Raw genomic sequence first — 20252 nt, forward strand, 5'->3', positions numbered from 1 at the left:
AAGCACATATTGGATACACTGGTAGTATGGGGCAGAAATCAAAGATAAATGGCTTAAACTTATCCACGGTAGTTATGCACGGTAACGAAATATTTTTGGAAAACGAGTGGAGTTGGGACCAGGAGGGAGCCCCTCATAGGACCCCCCAACTTAGGGCAAAACAAGGGAAAGAGAATAAGGTAGGATGCCGAATGATTAACGGAACGAGTTATAAAAAAGCCTCTCAAATTACTGTAAGAGATATCTATAATGGCCCAAGTCGAATGAGTGTGATATGTTCAAATCAGAACCAAGAGAGAGAATGTTGGCACAATTTCACCTTGACCCAACCAATGTTTGTAATATGTCTGTGGGCTGATAAAAGGGCAGGAAAAAACCAAACTGCACTGTCGTTTAAGTTTAAGTTAGAAATTACAACTACAAAACAGAACCCCACCCCCACAAGAGAAGAAGGTCCGTTGGCTAATTCAGAAAAAGAGATAACTCTAACACCCCAGATAGATAACTAGAATTGGACCATATATCATTAAAAGGGTTGGACAACAACGACTCTTGTTTAATCCATCATGGTCCCTCAAATGGGTAGAACTATCAATGCAGATTAATATCTCTGCAGTTAAACCAGCCTGTTCACCATTCATAAGTACATCCTATACAGGATGGTTAGCATGGTTACATGGGCGGTCTCTTACCCTTCCAAATCGAGTAAAAAGAGATGTAACTGGTATCCTAGGGACAGGATTGGGAGTCTTAAACAGCATAGATGCTGAAGTACTTGCAGACAAACTCAGTACAGCCACACATGATCTAAAAAAACTAGAACATCCATTGCAATCCTCCCTGTCAGCTTTAGGAACTCATCAATGGCTGTTATCTGATATATTGCCTCAATGGGAAAGGGTTAATGAAAAGGACCACCAATTAATCATAGATGCACTTGGTATAGCCCAAAATAATATTTCTCTAGCTCTTAGTTGTATCCAAGCTCAACCATGGGTGCAATATACAACAGCAGCAATTGTAAGAGAAGGTGAAGATGGCACCTTACCTACTGAAATTCAGGAAATAATCTGGGAAAAGGCAACTGCATTTGAAAGAGAATTCCAATCATGGTGGTATCTGGTCAATTTCACTCACAATCCTATCGATAACAAAGCCACGGCCTTTGTTGTAACCATACAGAATGCATCGGTAAAAACCATCTACCCGATCATTGTGTTAGGCTTAAATCACAATGGGACTGTACTTTATCCACTAGAGCATAGAGTATGGGCCCAACGAGACAATAACAAATGGCAGACTGTTGAAGTTGATGCATGTATGGTACGGGAACAACAGGGATTTATTTGCGAAAGTAATACCATCAAAGCTCAAGACATTTGTCTTGACACTGAGCAAAATGTTTGTCACTTTGAGATACATCCAAAAGAAATCCCTGGAACTGTACTCATATATATTGGGAAAGGATGTGTGTGTATAAGAACTTGTCCTGGTTTCAGCTGGGACAGAGTTAACTCTCTTCTTAGTAGCTGGTACAGTGCTGGGTTTTGGATTTAGTGTGAGAATGATGTTGATAACACTCCGATGTTTTAGTTGTTGCTAAGTAGCACTTATCTTAAGCCAAGGACTTTTCAGTTTCCCATGCTGTGCCAGCAAGCAGGTGTGCAAGAAGCTGGGAGGGAGCAGAGCCAGGGCAGCTGACCTGAACTAGCCAAAGGGGTATTCCATACCATGGAACATCATGCCCAGTATATAAACAGGGGGGAGTTGGCCGGGAGGCGCGCATCGCGGCTCGGGAACTAACTGGGCATCGGTCAGCGGGTGGTGAGCAATTGCATTGTGCATCACTGTTTTTTTTTTCCTTCCCCCCCCCTTTCCTTTTTTTTTTGTTGCACTCCTTTTCATTACTATTATTATTATATTTCATTATTACTATTGTTAGTATTATATTTTACTTTAGTTATTAAACTGTTCTTATCTCAACCCATGAGTTTTACTTTTTTTTTCCTTTGCTTTCCTCCTCCTCACCCCACTGGGAGGGGGAGGGGGAAATGGCTGCGTGGTGCTGAGTTGGTGACTGGGGTTAAACCACGACAGAACTCTATGTAATTTTATAGTTGTAGATAATATTACAGTCGGGATAAATAATCACTCAAATACTTGCATTTGTAACTTTACTAACATTATAGGATGTGATTTCAACTATTCAGCTCCGGTTACGACTTATCAGCTAATACAATCCAATTATACTTTAGTTAAGGATCTATTGCTTACTCCCATTGGGATGGATCTCACACTGGTGAAAAAATTTTTACAACATAATGATCTACGCCAGTTGCTGGAACGTGCCCGAGAAGAGGGACAAAGGACTTTAATCACCGTTCACCATGACACAGAAGAGATACATCGTGTTTTGGACCAGGTGAAGAAAGATGGAGAACATAGGTGGTGGGAAGCCTTCCTTGGATGGTCACCCAAGACAACAGGCATTCTTAATCTCATGCTACACCCTGTTGTGATCTTGTTATTGCTAACATGTTTATGTTTACTGCTTATAATCATACTGTATTTTAAGGTTTGGCACATGATGAAGCAAATTGCTCTAATGCAATCACCCAGGGTATGCACGCTCATGACAGAGGGAGATAAATCCCTCAAACTTGAAAACTTCCCTATAAAGGATAGGAAAAAATTCCAGCAAGACATATGTCAATGGGAAGGAACCTATGAGCAGTTTTGGAAAATTTTGAAATCTCCCAGAGACTGAAGTTTTAGAATGAAAATATCTAAGTGAGACTTATTTTAAATAAGAACTATTTATCTAAGTCTCAAAGGGGGGAATTGTTGGAGATATGCGAGAAACAAAACCAAAGGATGCTACTTAGTTAACGAGGCGTGACCTTGAGAAGAGAAACAAGATGACACCATAAGTCAGTGGGTAAAGACATACCAAGGGGTATCAAAGAGCACAGGGGCAACCAAAGAGCTACTTGAACTGTGAGTGAACTATCCTAATTAACATACTAGAAAACCCACCCTTGAGTAGGGAGAGCCCCCTACCAACAGAAGCCCCTTCCTCACAGAACATGCGCAGTAAAAAAGGAGGACACTGCGACTTTAAGTGGAGATGAGACTTGCGAGAACCAATAGGAACGAGAGTAACTAAGCAAAACTGTAAAAATACTGATAACTGTTGCTCGAAAGGTATAAAATGCTTTACCGTGTGTTAACCAGGTGTGCTAGCTTTGTGGAGTTACCACCTAGCACCCATCTCTGTGCAGACATGAAATAAACAAATATCTCGACTCTGTGTGTTAATCGGCTTTTTTGCACACCGGGTGAAAGAATCCTGATTTTTGGGACAACACAGGCACCGGCACGATTCCTGCATCAGCCCTGGAGAGGCCCAGGACAGAGATGGTCTTTTGGTGTTAGACCAGCTGAGGTCTGTGGGAAGTAAATGGCAGGGTAATCCAGGCCAATTTCATGCTGGATAAAGTGTGTTTGTTTACCCATTGGAACTGTTTCCATTAAATTTAATGGGTAAAGGTGCCACTTTATGGATTTTTTCTTTTCTTCAGATTTTATGAAGTGTATTATTAGCATGCTTCACTTGCATAGAAAACAAGCATTTTTATTTGCATAATTCAACCTTCCTTTTTTTTTCCATATGGTAGGAAAGTGGTATCTGCTAACAGAAGATGATGTAAAGTTGCAAGAATTTCAGTAGATGAAAGTGGCAATTAGAAATTAAGGTCATGGCAATAAAGGTATTTGTATTTATTTCATAATCACCATTCTCAATTTTAGCATGAGTACTAGGAAACAAGAAGACAGTCAAAGCTATTATAATATGACACAAAATTGACCCCATTTAAAGCAACAACTTGTGTCTTCCTCTTGCAAAGTGTTTGTAGCTAAAATTATCGGAAGACCTGAGGCTTTGTAGAATGAAACAATATTAGTTATGCTGTATTGGAAAATGTGGAGAAACTTTCAAGTATGCAAGGTATTTACATAAGACCTGAAATGTTTGTGTCCTTGCTTTTCCAGCTTCGTCCAATAGTCTAATAGAAAATACTGTTTCTGTCTACAAAACTTGCTTCAAATATATCTTCAGCAGAGGAAGTTAATACAAAGCCTAATAGATACTTAACTGTCCAGAGAAGGCCTATGCCAGTAATTCTCTTTTAATCTGCTCTGTAAATTTAGTTAGCTTATTCTCTTAGCTTTTTTTTCCTTTTACCTAATAAAACTTCTCAGTTGTACACCCAATTCCAGATGACATCTGTAAACTCAGAAGATGAAAAACAAGTTCAGGTTTTCCAAACTGATGAAAGAGCAAGATCGGTGGATTTTCCCTGATGGGGATTTTGTCATGCTGGTTTAAAGTGTATACAAATTCTTTTCTTTAAGGAACATAAATATAAACATAAATCTGCCCTTAAAATTTAAGTAAGGTTAGGTAAAACTTGACTTCCTGCACTTGTTTAATCATGTGCAGATGTTCTAGTGATACAAAACCTTTTACTTTAACAATTTTTCCAAAGGATGTAGTTAATTTTTTTTAATTTTTTTTTTAGTAGCAAGGAAGAGACAAATATCAAATTTTGTTTTATATAAACCAGTCTTCTAAGACAGAGAGGGAGGTAAAGTCAAAATGGCAGTTTTTCTATATTAAGTAATAGCAGAATTTAAATCTGGCAGTGGCAAGTCATAATGTTATATTTTTCTGTGATGATGACGTACTCATATTGGTGACAATTCATCCTGTACTTCAGATATATTGAATTTATTGCTATGGGTCAATCACTCTTGCTAAAACAGGTTTGTAGAAGCCAAATATTTGGCTTTACAGGTCACAGTTGACCTTTTTGTTGTACAAATAGTAGCCTCTGAGAACTGATGAAAACAATGTTCTAACCACCTATTTGTGTGTATGTGTGCATGGTTTCTGTACTCAGTATTTAGCCTAACACTTGAAAGATGGAAAACAGTAATTAAGGCTAGTGATAAACTTTGGTTTATGTCCTGGTTTCTGCTGGGACAGAGTTAACTCTCTTCTTAGTAGCTGGTACAGCGCTGTGTTTTGGATTTAGTGTGAGAATACTGTTGATAACACTCTGATGTTTTAGTTGTTGCTAAGTAGGGCTTATCTTAAGCCAAGGACTTTTCAGTTTCCCATGCTCTGCCAGCAAGCAGGTGTGCAAGAAGCTGGGAGGGAGCAGAGCCGGGGCAGCTGACCTGAACTAGCCAAAGGGGTATTCCATACCATGGAACGTCATGCCCAGTATATAAACAGGGGGGAGTTGGCCAGGAGGTGTGGATTGCGGCTCTGGCATCGGTCAGCGGGTGGTGAGCAATTGCATTGTGCATCACCGGGTTTTTTTTCCTCCTCCCCCTCCTTTTTTTTGTTATATTCCTTTTCATTACTATTATTATTATTGTTATTATTATATTTCATTATTATTATTGTTAGTATTATATTTTACTTTAGTTATTAAACTGTTCTTATCTCAACCCACGAGTTCTGCCTTCTTTCCCAATTCTCCTCCCCATCCCACCGGGAGCAGGGGGACGGGGAGTGAGGGAGCAGCTGTGTGGTGCTTGGCTGCTGACTGGGGTTAAACCACGACAGTTTAGAAATTGAAAAAGCAGTAATAACTACTCTGTTATACAGAATATATAATAGCTATTATTTATTATAGTTATAATTAAACTATACTATTAACTGTAACAGTTGTACTATTAAATACAATGGATAAACAGTTAACTACAGTAGTTATAGTTATAACTATTATGTGTTCTTTACAAATACAGTTTATATCCCAGGTGTTTTTAAACTTCTCTGCATCTTTGAACACACCACAAACATTAAATATACATACTTATATACATACATTCTTCTGACTTCACAGTATTCAGCCCTGCATCTCAGTCTTGAGTAAGGACTCATATTTGCATGTAGCAACAGATATGCATCCAATAGCTGAATATGTTGTTCTCTGGGGTGCTTGCTTTGCCCCTCTTGTGGAGGTTACTAGCTTGGAAACAGCAGTGACCCAGGAGCTGCTACATAAAAGTTCACTTCCCTGTCCAAGAGAGGGGGCAGCACCATTAGAGGAAGGGGACTGCCAGGTGGTACATGTGATTTTAATCTTGTGTATGTCTGAATCAGAGCCTTGAGATTACCAACTGAAGGACTGGTCTTTGTGCTTGCTTTGTCATAGGAAAATGTGCTGGATAGAGAAACCTCTTTTTTAGGGGGAAAGGGAAGCAACTCTAAATTTATGGCTATGTATAGAAATACATAGATTATGTATGAGACTCTCTGTGTTTGCATCAGTTATGAAGAAGTTTAAATCTTTTGTACTAACAGTGTTGAGTAGAAGTTCTTATGCTAGTTTGAATGCCGAGTGGGATTGTGTGTGTGTGTGTGTGTGTGTGTGTGTGTGTGTGTTTGTTTTTCCAAAAAAAAGAGCATAAGGCAGAAAATGTCACTTTTACAAAAGCTTCCTTCCTCTTTAAAATTTGTGTATTACCTGATATATTCCATCACATACACAATGGAATTAAGTTCACAATAAGCATCTTCTCAGTTTTCCAAGTCTGCTGTGACTTCATGGGGACACCTAGATATGCTTGTTTGTGGGAAACTTTATGCCTTTTTATTGGTGAAAAAACCAAGCTTTCTGCTGCATTGAATCTCCATGTTTCAGGTACCGAGTATACAACACAGATAATGGAATTGTCTATAGACTGCTTCTATAATGTGTTTTATTTTCAGATCCATATTTTAAAAGTATTAAAGAAAAATGGAATGATTCTCAAAAGTGAATTAAAAATTTTACTGCATTTATGTCAGACTTCATCTGATGTGGAACTAGCCAGAAAAGTTATTTACAGGTTCTTTTAACAATCCAGGTAACACTGTTTTCTGTCTTTATTTTTTTGCTTTTATCAGATCATCTCAGGTTATGTCTGCAATTGAGGGTTTGCCCTAATTCAGTGGCTATCTGCATAGTTAATCTCTTAAACTAAGGATGTATTTTCATTTACTTTGGATCTTCCAACCCTTCAGAGACTCAGATCAAAGGAGAGTCAAGCTACAGGAGCAAACTGGTGTCCTACTGTATGCAGAATGAATGGTGAGCCATATAGAAACTTTAGCTGTCAGCTGAGAGGTAGTGGTGTGTTCAGTTGTTTGGGTTTTTTTAGTGTAAGAGAGAAAAAGTTGATGTATTTTAGCAGGTACTGCTGCTAAAATAGACCACTGCAACTTCCTGTGCTATTGCTCTGTGAATAGAAGATAAAGTAGCTGGGAATTTTGGTGACAGAGACCCATTCTATTACTAATCCAATGCAGGTTACTTTACTGGAAATAGAAGAGATTACATATTGCTAGTTAATTTTTTTTATTAGTTCAATCAAAACAATATTTTTCCATAAAATTAATCTACTGTTATCTAAATGTCATTGACTGGTGCAGATAGAGAAGCATGCCTCTATCATCACACATACAGATCTTACTGTCTATTTAAAGCTGTTTTCCCTTGATGAATTCCATGACTTGTGATTAACTTTTTTGAATGGGCAGAATGGAATCACAGCCTTACGTAATTTTAAATTTGGGCCCCTCTTTATGAGGCTATGTTATGAGCTGGACCTTGAAACACCTGCAGTAGAACTTATCAAAGACCAGGTAACTTCCCCTATATATTTTGAAAATATCATTGTTACTATTAGTCTAATATGAGTAATTGGTATGCTACACATGAGCCTTGTATGAGCTCAGAGACTTGAAGTATATCTGTTGCAGTAGCAAGGATGTCTATAATATTAATGTAAGGATGCAGATTACATTTTTTTTATTTTAATAATAGTGAAACAGCAATTAAAAGAAAATGAAATGCTAGTTTGACTGACGACTTTATTATTGTATTTCTGTATAATTGCATCATTTGAATAAAAAGTATTGATTAAAAAATTATTCCTCAAATGAACACAGCTGATGCATGTTTTCCTGCATCCTGTGTTGCATTAGATCATTATTGGAAATGAACACTTCTGAGTTTTTATGTAGCAGTCCTCTGAAATCCATTGGATTATTTGCACCAACAGATTTATCATGTTACTCTGTACTTCAGACTCCCTCTGAACCCTGTAGAGGTGGTGTGATATTCATCAGCTCTGGAACTTGGCCGATTTAGTGTTGAAGAAACTTAAGGACTTGTTTTTGAACATCTGTAAAATGTTGTGTGTGCTGTTATCTCAAGATATTAATCATGCCCAGTGTATAATAAGTAAAAAAGATTCTGTGCAATAATGTTGTGTCTTCAAAACTCTCTGTGGGCCAGTGGAAAGTCATTTCTATGATGTTAATTCATTAAGGCATGGGATATGCCTAGCCAAAAATGGGAGAAATATCACTTGGGCTACTATTCTTAAATTAGGCATGTGTAAGAGTGTGTGTGGTTTTTGTTTTGTTTTTTTGATTGAGATCTGTGTCATTGAGACAGGACCTGTAGTACTTGCAGGACTTAGTAACTGATGGATAGTAATGTACAGTACTGCTTCTTCAGACTCTGCTGCAGAAATTCAGACTCAACACCTCTGGCATTTTATTTGGCTATTCCCAACACACAATGTGACTGAAGTGGAATGTAAAATATACTTGTTCTTTGTTCTGCTACTCTGTTTGTCATAACTCAAGCCCTTGTGCTGAGCTGTTCATTGTTTGATATTGTGATTAGCAGAAAATTCTTTCAGTTTCATGGTGGTGAGACTTTACCCCAAAGATATTTTTAATATCTTTTATTGTTAATAAAGCTGCAAGCTGTATTTCTGCTAAGCTTTTGGAGTTGCCATTAGTCAGTGACTTCTGCTTGCATTAACTTAGAGGTCACAATCATTTAAAAATAAATAAATAGTAGGAATCTCTGGGAAATTTCTGTTTAATTTTTAAGTGAGCTTTTGACCATACTGAGTCACTGGTATTTTAGAGGTTACTTGACAGAGGGACAGTCAGGGAACCCAGAGAGTTAAATGTTGAACTTGTGAAGATGGAGCTTATTCCAGTAGGAAGACCTGCTAAATGCTGCACACAGTAAGAATGCTCACTGTCCTAACTTTCTTTAAACTTGCTCTGTTTGTATGTTTCTTCTCCAGAATTTACGTGTGTTTTTCTGAGTACATTGTTCTATATTTTGATGACTACGTTGTTTAGAAAGGGCCATTATGAAAGCAAGTACTGTGTTTGCTAAGGCAAATGCATTTTGAGGAGGATGCTTCCCACTGTGTGTGTGTGTGTATAAATATATATATTTTAATGAATGTTGCTGATTGATTGGTTTATGGTTTTAGAGAGCCAAACATGATATAAATCAGTGTAGATGTGAATGAGCTGCACTGTAGTGTGTAATAAAAATGGAAGGCTTTATCTATTTCATATTTGCAATGGTATTCTTACCATCCTCAGTTGCACAGAATTGTGATTATACAGGGGGGCTTTTTTCCTAAACCCTCTTCTCTGAAGGCTTAACTTCTCTTTGGTTTGTAATTTCCCATAGCTTTTTGTTTTACATATTCAAAGTTTGTTTTACATGTTTTTTGGAACAGGAAGTTCTTCAACGAATTTGTTTGGCAGTTCTGCATTTGTGTCAGAGCAGGAAAGAGTACCCTTTTTCCTTTGATAAGAAAGCAGGCCGGAGTCTTCTCTTGGTTTGTCTTACTAGTGTGCACACACAGAGCGGCTACTGCAATATTAAGTCAAATGCTTCAAATCAGTTTGGCCCTTTGTGAGGATAAGGGAGAATCATCTGACCTGACTGAAAAGACTTTCTATGAGAAAATCTAAAATTTAGTATGGAATAAGCTTTTCAAGCAAATCCCTTTATTTGAAATTTGTTGAACGTGCAGCACTTGGTCTCTTGATGTTTGACAAATCTAAGTCCAGTGGTTGTCCTAAAAGTTGAGACTGAGACATTGTAAAAATAATTAGATCAGAGCCTGGATGCAGTGTTGTGGTGTAGTGGAGCATGTGCATTAGTGAGGAGCTTTTAGATAGTTTGCCTAAAATGGTGGAAGGTTTGGTCATGTGTTTAAAAAGACTTGCCTGCTTTCTGGGCAGTTAGAAAGAATGAGAGTGGCTTTGTCAAGTATCCAGAATTTAGTTTTAAACTTGTATGAAAATAATACAACAGTAAGACCAGATACTAATGTAGATTGAAAGCCTTCTTGCTGGGAAGCAATATATACATCCAACTGACTCTAAGTTAAAGTTTTTGAAATGTATTAATTTTTTAAAAAATTAACAGGTTTCGGTTTGCATTCTTATTTTGAAATAGGCTTACTGGGCTCATACCACATTGAATTTTTAATTTTTTTTTCAGTCACTAAATGTACAGCCTTAAATTTTTGAAGTGAGTAACACTACTGTATTTTTAGTAGGTGCTTTGGAAGTTCTGGTAGAAATGAAAAAACAAGGTATACCTTTCAACAAAGAAACCTATCTACTTGCATTTGCAATATGCTACAAGCTGGTAAGTGTTTTCAATTTACATGATGAAGAAGTACTTGAAATGCCTTTTCTATGTCTTCCCTTTTTGGGACTGTAAAATTTCCATATAATCCCAGTCGTGATTTCTTACCTAATGCAAATACTTTAGACATATTTAAGTCATAAATTGCTTAATTGTACATGATATGGTGCACATATATAGCTTCCCGTACAAACTAATGTCACAAAGCAAATCTCTAAAAATATTACATGGACATAAATACTAAGGAACAAATTTGATACAGCCTTTGTTTAGCTGATAGCATTCTTTCTCTGGGATCTGTGCATCTCTTCAGAGTATACTCTGTGCTTGGGCCACAATATTGGTTTTATGGTCTGGCTTCCTTAAGAGACAGGGCATATATGCTATTTTCTGTTTGTCAGACATCTCCCATCCATTTCTCCCCTCCCCCTCCAAGTAACTCTTGAACCCAAAAAATTGCACCCAAATTTGACAAGGGTTAGAATTCTCAAAGGTAATCTGTTCCTACATGCCTGATGAAAATGGGCAGCTGAGTGGAGAAAAGAAACCTAAATGAATGCCTTCAGTGAGAGGCAGGCTGCCCCTTGAGCTTAACTGTATTTTTAGCTCAGAGAAAAAGAGCATGAACACAGTAAGAAACTAGGCTATGTAGGTTCTACAACTGTTTCCCTAGAACAGTTTACCTTTTGTAGGAAAGTGAGATCCCCAAACTTTTTTATTTTGATCTTCCTCTCCAGATTTGAATCGGTTCTGCAATTTGAAATATTAACATAGGCCCTTCCCAAACACAGTAGGAAGCTCTTCTTCCTACATGGTGAAGACCATGGTGAGGCAGGCTGTCCCCCTGCAGCCCATGTAGGTTAATGGTGGAGCAGATGTCCACCTGCAGCCTGTGGAGGACCCCATGCGGGAGCAGGTGGACACGCCCGAAGGAGGCTGTGGCCCCATGGGAAGCCCACCCTGGAGCAGGCTCCTGGCAGGACCTGTGGCTCCATGGAGAGAGGAGCCCATGCTGAAGCAGATTTGCTGGCAGGACTTGTGACCCCGTGGAAGGGACCCATGCTGGAGCAGTTTGTGAAGAACTGCAGCCCGTGGGAAGGACTCACATTGGAGAAGTTCGTGGAGGACTGTCTCCCGTGAGAGGGACCCCATGCTGGAGCAGGGGAAGAGTGTGAGGAGTCCTCTCCCTGAGGAGGAAGGAGCAGCAGAAACAACATGTGATGAAGTGACCGCAACCCCCATTCCCTATCCCCCTGTGCCGCTCGGGGGGGGAGGAGGTAGAGAATTTGGGAGTAAAGTTAAGCCCGGGAAGAATGGAGGGGTGGGGGGAAGGTGTTTTTAAGATTTGGTTTTATTTCTCATTATCCTACTCTGATTTGACTGGTAATAAATTAATTTTTTTCCCCAAGTCGAGTCTGTTTTGCCTGTGACAGTAATTGGTGAGTGATCTCCCTATCCTTATCTCAACCCATGAGCCTTTCATTTTATATTCTCTCCCCTGTCCAGCTGAGGAGGGGGAGTTATAGATCGGCTTTGGTGGGCACCTGGCATCTAGCCAGGGTCAACTCACCACATCTTTGTACAGAAGTTATTTTGAGGTCAATCGTTGGGATGTTTTAAACCATTGTAAGGCACTGCTATCCTCTAAGCAAACAGATGGTCCTTCTTTTAGTGCAGGAAAGGGCTATAGGCCTTTTGATGACAACAAAATGTTTATGTAAGTAATCAATCTTCTGGTGGTCAGAATGTTTCTAAATTTTTAAAGAACGTGTGAGGTTTCTCATGTGGTTTAAAAGGTGTTTTCACAAGCTGTGCAGACCATTCAGCAGAGGAATGGAAAAGCATCCCTTAAACACTCAAAGGATGACCCTATCCCTTAAATCATGGCTGTTATTTTGCAGGAATGGCACTTTGAACAGTAGGAACAGAAATCAACACCAGATACTAGGAAGGAATATAAAGGCTGTTATCGAGATTGGTGGTACCAGTTGTTACAAAACCTTCCTGCTGACAGCTTTTAAGTTTGGCAGGTATTATTTTGTTTGGGGTCCAATCAGCTCTACTCATCGTTTCCAGTGTGAGGAGCATTGTTTTTGAGATTAGTGGTTTGTGAGTTAATACACAAGTAAACTCATTGCCTTTTACTATAGACTCTTATTGAAAATAGTGACATTAGTGTTATTACCATATGTCATTCACTACAATAAGATGCAGATTACTTATGCCCATAATGTTAAGTGTGAAGGTAATTCTTGACCTTTGGAGTACTTAATTGCTAACTGCAATTTTTTTCATCCCAGCAATAATGCAATCTTTCTGTGTTGGAAAACAGGCAAATATCTAAGCTATCATATTAGAATATCTACTTTGGAAACATCTTGCAAAATTTAATCCCTAAGAGAGAGGTCAAAATTGCTGAATATTCAAATTTTCACATACATGGATTTCTTTAATATAATGGTGCTGAATAGTTCAACGCTTAGAAAACATTGATTTTCATTAACTACCTAATGTAGCTTTTAGAATAAATTAAGGACAAAAAGTCAACTTTCTTCCTGATTTGGGAATGATAGGAAAGTGGAAAGGAAAGTGTCTGTTGGTTTTAGCAGACTGCCAGGGGTTGTTTTATCTCTTGTAGAAGCCAAAACAGTCAGGGCAAGGCACAGTTGTTAAAAATAATGGAAGTTATTTTTACCCTCTTCTGAACTCTATAGCTCTGAATATCATATTTTGGTGTTGTGTTTCTCAAGAAGTGCTGGACAGAATCTGCTTGGTTGGGTTCAGATATAGATTGCCTTGCTGGTCCTACAGTACGTTGACTTCTGAATGCCTTCTGAATGTGACTGCAATTGCCTACAGTCCTTTCAGATCACAAGATTAACAAGTGCAACTTAGGTTTGAAATTTCTACACAGGACATCCTGGAGTCTTGCAAAATCTCTGCAAAACTGCTTGAAGAAGCACAGCTAAAAGGCGACACATTACCACTGTGAGTGTTCTTTGCTGTGTCATCTGCTCTGAAGCAGGTACGGTACCTTTTGTTTTGATTTGTGCCTGAATCTCTATAGTTTTCTTGTAATATGATAGTCAGCGGGAGGAAGCATAAGTGATTTATGCAGTAACTTCAAGTACTGGAACTCTTAGGCCCCAGAAAGAGTAGGATTATAGACAACTCCCACGCAAAGTGAATGTGGAAATTCTGAAATCTAAACCTATGTCTTGAGTCTAACACACAGATGTTTTGTGCCACTGACAATGCCACATAGAATATTTTTACAAAATGAAAGAGAGTTGGGACAGCAGGTTAGATGTACCCATGGACCCAGTCCTGCAGATGCTGCTATTTAGTGATGGTTTCCTTTAAATAGAATAAAAATGATAACTTAAAATATTTGCAAATCAGCTCTTCAAATGTTTATCTGGAGAGGCAAACTCAAAGGCTACGATGTGTATTGCCCTACTGCTTGGGAGATGGCCTATCTTTCTCCACAACATGTTTCTTCAGGGTGAGTTTTTTCATATACCTCATGTGCCTAAGCACTGCCATGAAGAGGCTCTGAGGCAGTACAGGGTGAAATATTGAGCAGGAAAATAATAATTAGGAATTTCTGCAATCTTAATATTTCCTCTGCTGTTAATTTGTGTATACAGCTTGAAGAAATTCTGAACCTTCTCTGTTTCATGTCTAAACAGAGGTCAGATTGTTTTCAGTCTCTCCAGAGGCACTATAAGAGCTAGCAATTTGATGTTGTTCAGATTTCAATGCATGAAGTAGAATTGTTAAAATTTTGTTATGCATTCTGTGATCTTTTTGCACTGTCTCTGTGAACAGCAGACACTGAACAATAGCATAATTGAAATTAATTTATTCGTGTGCATGGTGGCATGATGGGGCTTCTCATTGGCATTGAGGTTAAAAACCAAAATCTCTATCTCTGAAACAACATGAAATATCCTTGATGCTGTTGTTTTATATAAAAGTTAGTTAAAATTCTTGTTTTGCATAACAGAATAATGCTCCACATTACACATAACTATTCCTAAAGCTGTGTGATCTTTGGCAGTACATCTTGCTGTAAGATGTATCTTGATCCCAAGTAACTGTGGTTGGTCTAGTAAATGTCAGTGTAACATTTACCATCTATACAAATCAGTTGATGTCATAGATACTGTACTGTAAATGTGTATGTCCAAAAGGTTAAAAGTGCTGAACAGGATAAATACCCACATTAACATATGCTGCACTTCATTTAAGTACTCTGACATGTGCCAAACTGAGCATGTGTGTAGTTCTTTTAGCTTTTAGGTGCTCTCATGCTCAGTGTTGGTTACATGCTTCATTTCCCTGCTGATATGAGGCCTGAGATCTGAAAATAGTCTGATGTGCTAGAGCGCCAGACTACATGGGAAATCCAGCATGGGGTGTTCCTTTCACAGGCTGGATGCTGTTTGGAGTCTGTGGGTCTTGGTGAAGGGGTTCTAGATGCTGGTTTGTGATTCATTGAAAAGTTGTAAGAGACTGTTGTTTTTCTTGAACTTTTATTGTGAAAGTATGTATGTCACATGTTTAACTGTTTGGGTTTGGTTTATTTTTAAATATTATTATTTCTAATTCCTTCCTAGAATGATGTAGCACAAGCCCAATTTTATTGTTCCCAGATAATGAAAACAGAGAACAAACTATACAATAATCTTAAAGTATGCTTGCTTTGTCTTAGAGTCTTACAGAGAAGTATGCTATACTGGACAAACAGCTCCCACATGCAAAGTAACAGAAGGCCAGATTCTTAGTAGCACAGGTGTATATCAGTAATGTTGCTGAGCTTGTTTTTGAGCCAACAGACAATTTCTGTCAATTGGATGAGTTACATTCTGAATTGTTAACACCCTCCCACCAGTTTTTTTAAAATTGCTTCTTACCATAGATGGGAATGGGAAGTAGACCAGTCCTACATCTGTGAGTATAGAGCTGGGAACAATTTCTAGTTATGACATTGTGACTTTTTGCTTTCTTGCTACAAGAGATTTAAGAAAAAACAGCTCCAAGTAAATGTCTTCCTTAGCTCTGCTCTGCCTACTTCAGGCCTCCTTCAGCCCTATGAACCTTAACCACATCTGTACATACAACAGTTTTTTCTTTAGTTTCATGGTCTACAACTGAGAGAGTCTGCTGCGTGTGCCCTGTAAGTGACCTCTCTAAGCTATGGAAAAAACCACTTTATTCCAGAACAACTAATGCAGCTCCATCAGAGGAGCTCTGCCTCCAGGCTCACCCTTCCTTTCCAGGTCCCAGCTGCAAAAAAACCCACAACAAAACTCTGTGGAAATTGATCATTCCCTCTGCTTTCTTCATGATTAATGGATTTTATCAGTGCAGCATCTAGAAATGTATTTTGTCCCGCTTTGCTTCATGTCTTCCTCAAACATTTTTTTTTAAAGTTTGCATTCTGTTAAGTACTATTTGTGTGGTGTGGATTTATTTTATTTTTAAGGTTCTTGGCCAGCTCAGATCTGGTTCACTAGAAGAAGTAATAAAGACATTAGAGGCAGCGGTGGAAGTAGATACTCTTCCCTTTGGGGGGGGAGAAAAAGTTTTCTGAGCAGGTGGTAAGTATACCGTAATGAACTGAATCAGCCAGAAATCATGGCATCACTGTTTGCTGGTCAGGGGTACAGGTCTGGGGTGATGAGGCAAGCCTGAGAGGAGGTCCATGGTGCTTTGCTAAGCCATGATGGCAATGGTTCAGCTACAGAACTTCAGGTGCCTGAGTTCATCCTACTAAAGTTATTTGGGTTCTGATGCATTCAGATGCCAAAGCAGCTGGCTGGCTTACTGTACTGTTGGACAAAGCACTTAGCTGTCTGCTTCCCTTTTTTATTGTGGATCTTGCTCTTAGAAGGTCAAATTTCATCTGAATGTAGATGAAGAGTTCCCTAGTGGCATTAAATAATTTAATCCCTTGCCTTCTATGCTAGTTTCATTTGATGCAAAAATGAGAATAAAATTCTGATCACAGTGTATTGGGTTTGCATGGCAAGGTTTTGGTAGCGGCTACAGGGGTGGCTTCTGCGAGAAGATGCCAGAAGCTTCCCCCATGTTTGATAGAGCCAATGCCAGCCAGCCACAAGACGGACCCGCCACTGGCCAAAGCTGAGCCAATCGGCAATGGTGGTAGTGCCTCTGTGATAACATATTTAAGAAGGGGGGGAAACTGCTGCACAACAGCTGTGAGAGAGGAATGGGAATATGTGAGAGAAACAACTCTGCAGACACCAAGGTCAGGGAAGAAGGAGAGGGAGGCGGTGCCCCAGGCGCCGGAGCAGAGATTCCCCTGCAGCCTGTGGTGAAGACCATGGTGAAGCAGGCTGTCCCCCTGCAGCCCATGGAGATCCACGGTGGAGCAGATATCCACCTGCAGCCCATAAAGGACCCCCATGCCAGAGCAGGTGGATGTGCCCTGAAGGAAGCTGTGACCCTGTGGGAAGCCTGTGCTGGAGCAGGCTCCTGGCAGGACCTGTGGCCCCATGGAGAGAGGAGCCCACGCTGAAGCAGGTTTGCTGGCAGGACTTGTGACCCTGCAAGGGACCCATGCTGGAGCAGTTTGTGAAGAACTGCAGCCCGTGGGAAGGACTCACATTGGAGAAGTTCGTGGAGGACTGTCTCCCGTGGGAGGGACTCCACGCTGGAGCAGGGGAAGAGTGTGAGGAGTCCTCTCCCTGAGGAGGAAGGAGCAGCAGAGACAACATGTGATGAACTGACTGCAACCCCCATTCCCCATCCCCCTGCACCGCTCGGGGGGAGGAGGTAGAGAAATCAGGAGTGAAGTTGAGACAGGGAAGAAGGGAGGGGTGGGGGAAAGGTGTTTTTAAGATTTGGTTTTATTTCTCATTATCCTACTCTGATTTGATTGGTAATAAATTAAATTAATTTCCCCAAGTTGAGTCTGTTTTGCCTGTGACAGTAATTGCTGATTGATCTCCCTGTCCTTATCTTGACCCATGCGCCTTTCGTTATATTTTCTCTCCCCTTGTCCAGCTGAGGATGGGGAGTGATAGAGAGGCTTGGTGGGCACCTGGCATCCAGCCAGGATCAACCCACCACACACAGTGATATTGTTAGCTTGGTAATATTTGCAAAGACTTATGATACTATACAGGGAAGTGTGATATGGAAAATAATAGCTTTTACTGTTACAATATTGATTACCGAGAAGGCTTCCTTCAGAGCACACATGTATCCCTATCAGCTTGGCAGAATTGCTGCTTCTTTTCCTGAAACTTATTAGTATATTCATTTTGAACATGTCTGTGGAACAAGATATTTTAAGACTGTGTTAATAATTAAATACTTACCCTTTCACTGCTGCCTATTAAACACAATGAATAACTGATTAATAAAATAATAAATACTAGGTAGAAGGGGGGCATGCCTTTCAAAACACAGCCCATGTATATTAGTTGCTTTGTTGAAAAGAATTTTTTTAAAACAACATTTGGGTTTGTAAATTCATTGCAATAAATGTTGCATGTGTCAATGTTATATTTTTATTTTGTTTGGCAAATTTGTAACTCCCTAAGACCAAACATTAGTCCTAACCCATTCCTTCCACAATAGGTTATTGATCAATAACAATTTTTAACAGATTTACTTATATTTGAGCTCATACTCTGTGTATGGCATAGTTTACTGAACTTTTCAGTGTTCTTTAGTCTGACTTTTATTGATTTGTACTGTACATTTAGTGTGATACATAATAATAATTAGAATTGTGCTGATCTGGAAAATAGATTCCAGGAAGCAATTATGTTGCCTGGATTTAAATAGAAAATAATTGTGTTAGTCTGTACTAGGACTGAAAATAGGACTGTATGACTTTGAGGAAGTTTTTAATCTAATAAACTCTCTCTAATAGGTATTCCGTGTATTTCCACCATTACCTGGTGATGTATAATGTGTGCTGCTTAAAATCCTCTTCTTATGAGTCATTGCATTAGCCATGTATCTTATGTTGTGTACTTTTTTTTCCTGAGTGATTGCTTGTCTTCAATATGGTGATTGATTGAGACCTTCACTTGCTGAACTGTAACAGCATGTCATTTTCCTCTCCTTAGCTGGCTACAGTCAGAGAAAAGATGGAAGAAAACCCTGACCTTTCTGCCAAATTAGGAGACATTTATACCGAACTACAAGCATCAGGACGGATAACTGCATGCATGCTCGAAGACATGCTTTTCCAGATTCCTAGTTCAAAGATGACACCTGCAAAGCTTTTAAATCAAAAGCAATTGGGCTATCAGGCTGCTAAACTGCTTCAGTCAAATCTGCTGTTGGAATAGTTCAATATTTGATGGTAAATTGAACTGCTGTTAGCATCTCTTAGAAGCAGGTTTGAATAAAATGTCTTCTCCCCTCCTCCATGATGGACAATTGTTTAAGTTGTTTGTGTGAAACTGCATTTTAAATATAGATCGTGTGAGACAGACACGACATACGAGAAGATCAAGCAGCATTCTCTAGCATTCTCAGCATCCTCAGCAAAATCTCTTTATTGTTTTACACAGCCGGCTTTTATATATTTTCTACATATACGCGTTTCAATATCATTGGCACTTATTGCATATACACAATCAACCATTGGCCACAGTTGTATGCGTTAATCTCTATCTCGTCCAAGTTCCTTATCTAACGGCTCATGAATTCTTTCAATTCCTGCAAGTTGTTTACTTTTCTTCTTTCTGGGGTTCTCACGGGAACATGACGATCTGGTCTAGGTCAACTCCTTCTTCTGTCAAGGAATCTGCGGACCTGCCACAGTTTCCCACAATTCCCCCTTTTTGTATTTGTGCTACAAAGATGGCACTGACAGTCCATTGCAGGGCCCTTTGCAACAGGCTGACCAAACAAGGCATCATTAGTAACACAACTACAACAATTACTAAGATTACCATCCCCGTCTTCACAAGAGACAATAGTCAATCTGACCGTCCCCATCCGTTCAGCAGATTATTTAACCAGTTCCACCCATCATCAACTTATAATTTGCGAACTCCTTCTTTCAAAAGTTGAATACTTTTGTGTATGGATTCACTATGATCAGACAAATTCATACAACACATCCCTTCAAAACTCTTCACATCCATGACCTTGTGCCAATAATAAAAAATCAATTGCAGCTCTATTTTGCAAAGTAGCATGCCTAACGCTATCAACATCAGTTAACAGATCACTCAAAGCAATGGACACAGAAAAAGATCGCAAAATGTTAGGAGAGGTATAATTACACCAAGCAGTAGCATTTCTATATACAAGCAGTGTCGCATTAACATAAGGGGTTGTCAGGATTTGCAATAGAAAGGTACAAGGTATCCTGGTGGGTCACATTTGCCAAGGTCATCCACACATTTTTCTTGGGTTGTGGGACCATCCATCCTTCAGCGGCCAGAATCACCAAGCACAGGGCGGACACAACGAGCAGGCACCCACCGAGGGCCATTACCTGTTGAAGCACAAGCATATCCTCGCCCCCAAGTTAGTAAGTCACAGGGGTCTGACCACTGACCTGTCTGCAGATCTCGAACCTTGACTTTAACCCCAGGGGAAACCCCACTGGTGTTAGTCAAGGATCCGAAATGTCGTGCTATTGGAGGCTCCTGAGCATCATCAGAAATCTGTAAAAAATTTAAGACATATGTTACTTTGTTCAATCGTGCT

General features: G+C 39.4%; 1 pseudogene; it reads left to right on the plus strand.

The window, feature by feature from the left end:
• The first annotated feature begins 992 nt into the window (after positions 1-992).
• LOC127029260 (pentatricopeptide repeat-containing protein 2, mitochondrial-like) lies at positions 993-18877 on the plus strand (annotated as a pseudogene).
• The last annotated feature ends 1375 nt before the right edge of the window (positions 18878-20252 follow it).

Source organism: Gymnogyps californianus, unplaced genomic scaffold (genome assembly GCF_018139145.2).
Source record: "Gymnogyps californianus isolate 813 unplaced genomic scaffold, ASM1813914v2 HiC_scaffold_86, whole genome shotgun sequence".
NCBI classification, from domain to species: Eukaryota; Metazoa; Chordata; class Aves; order Accipitriformes; family Cathartidae; genus Gymnogyps; species Gymnogyps californianus.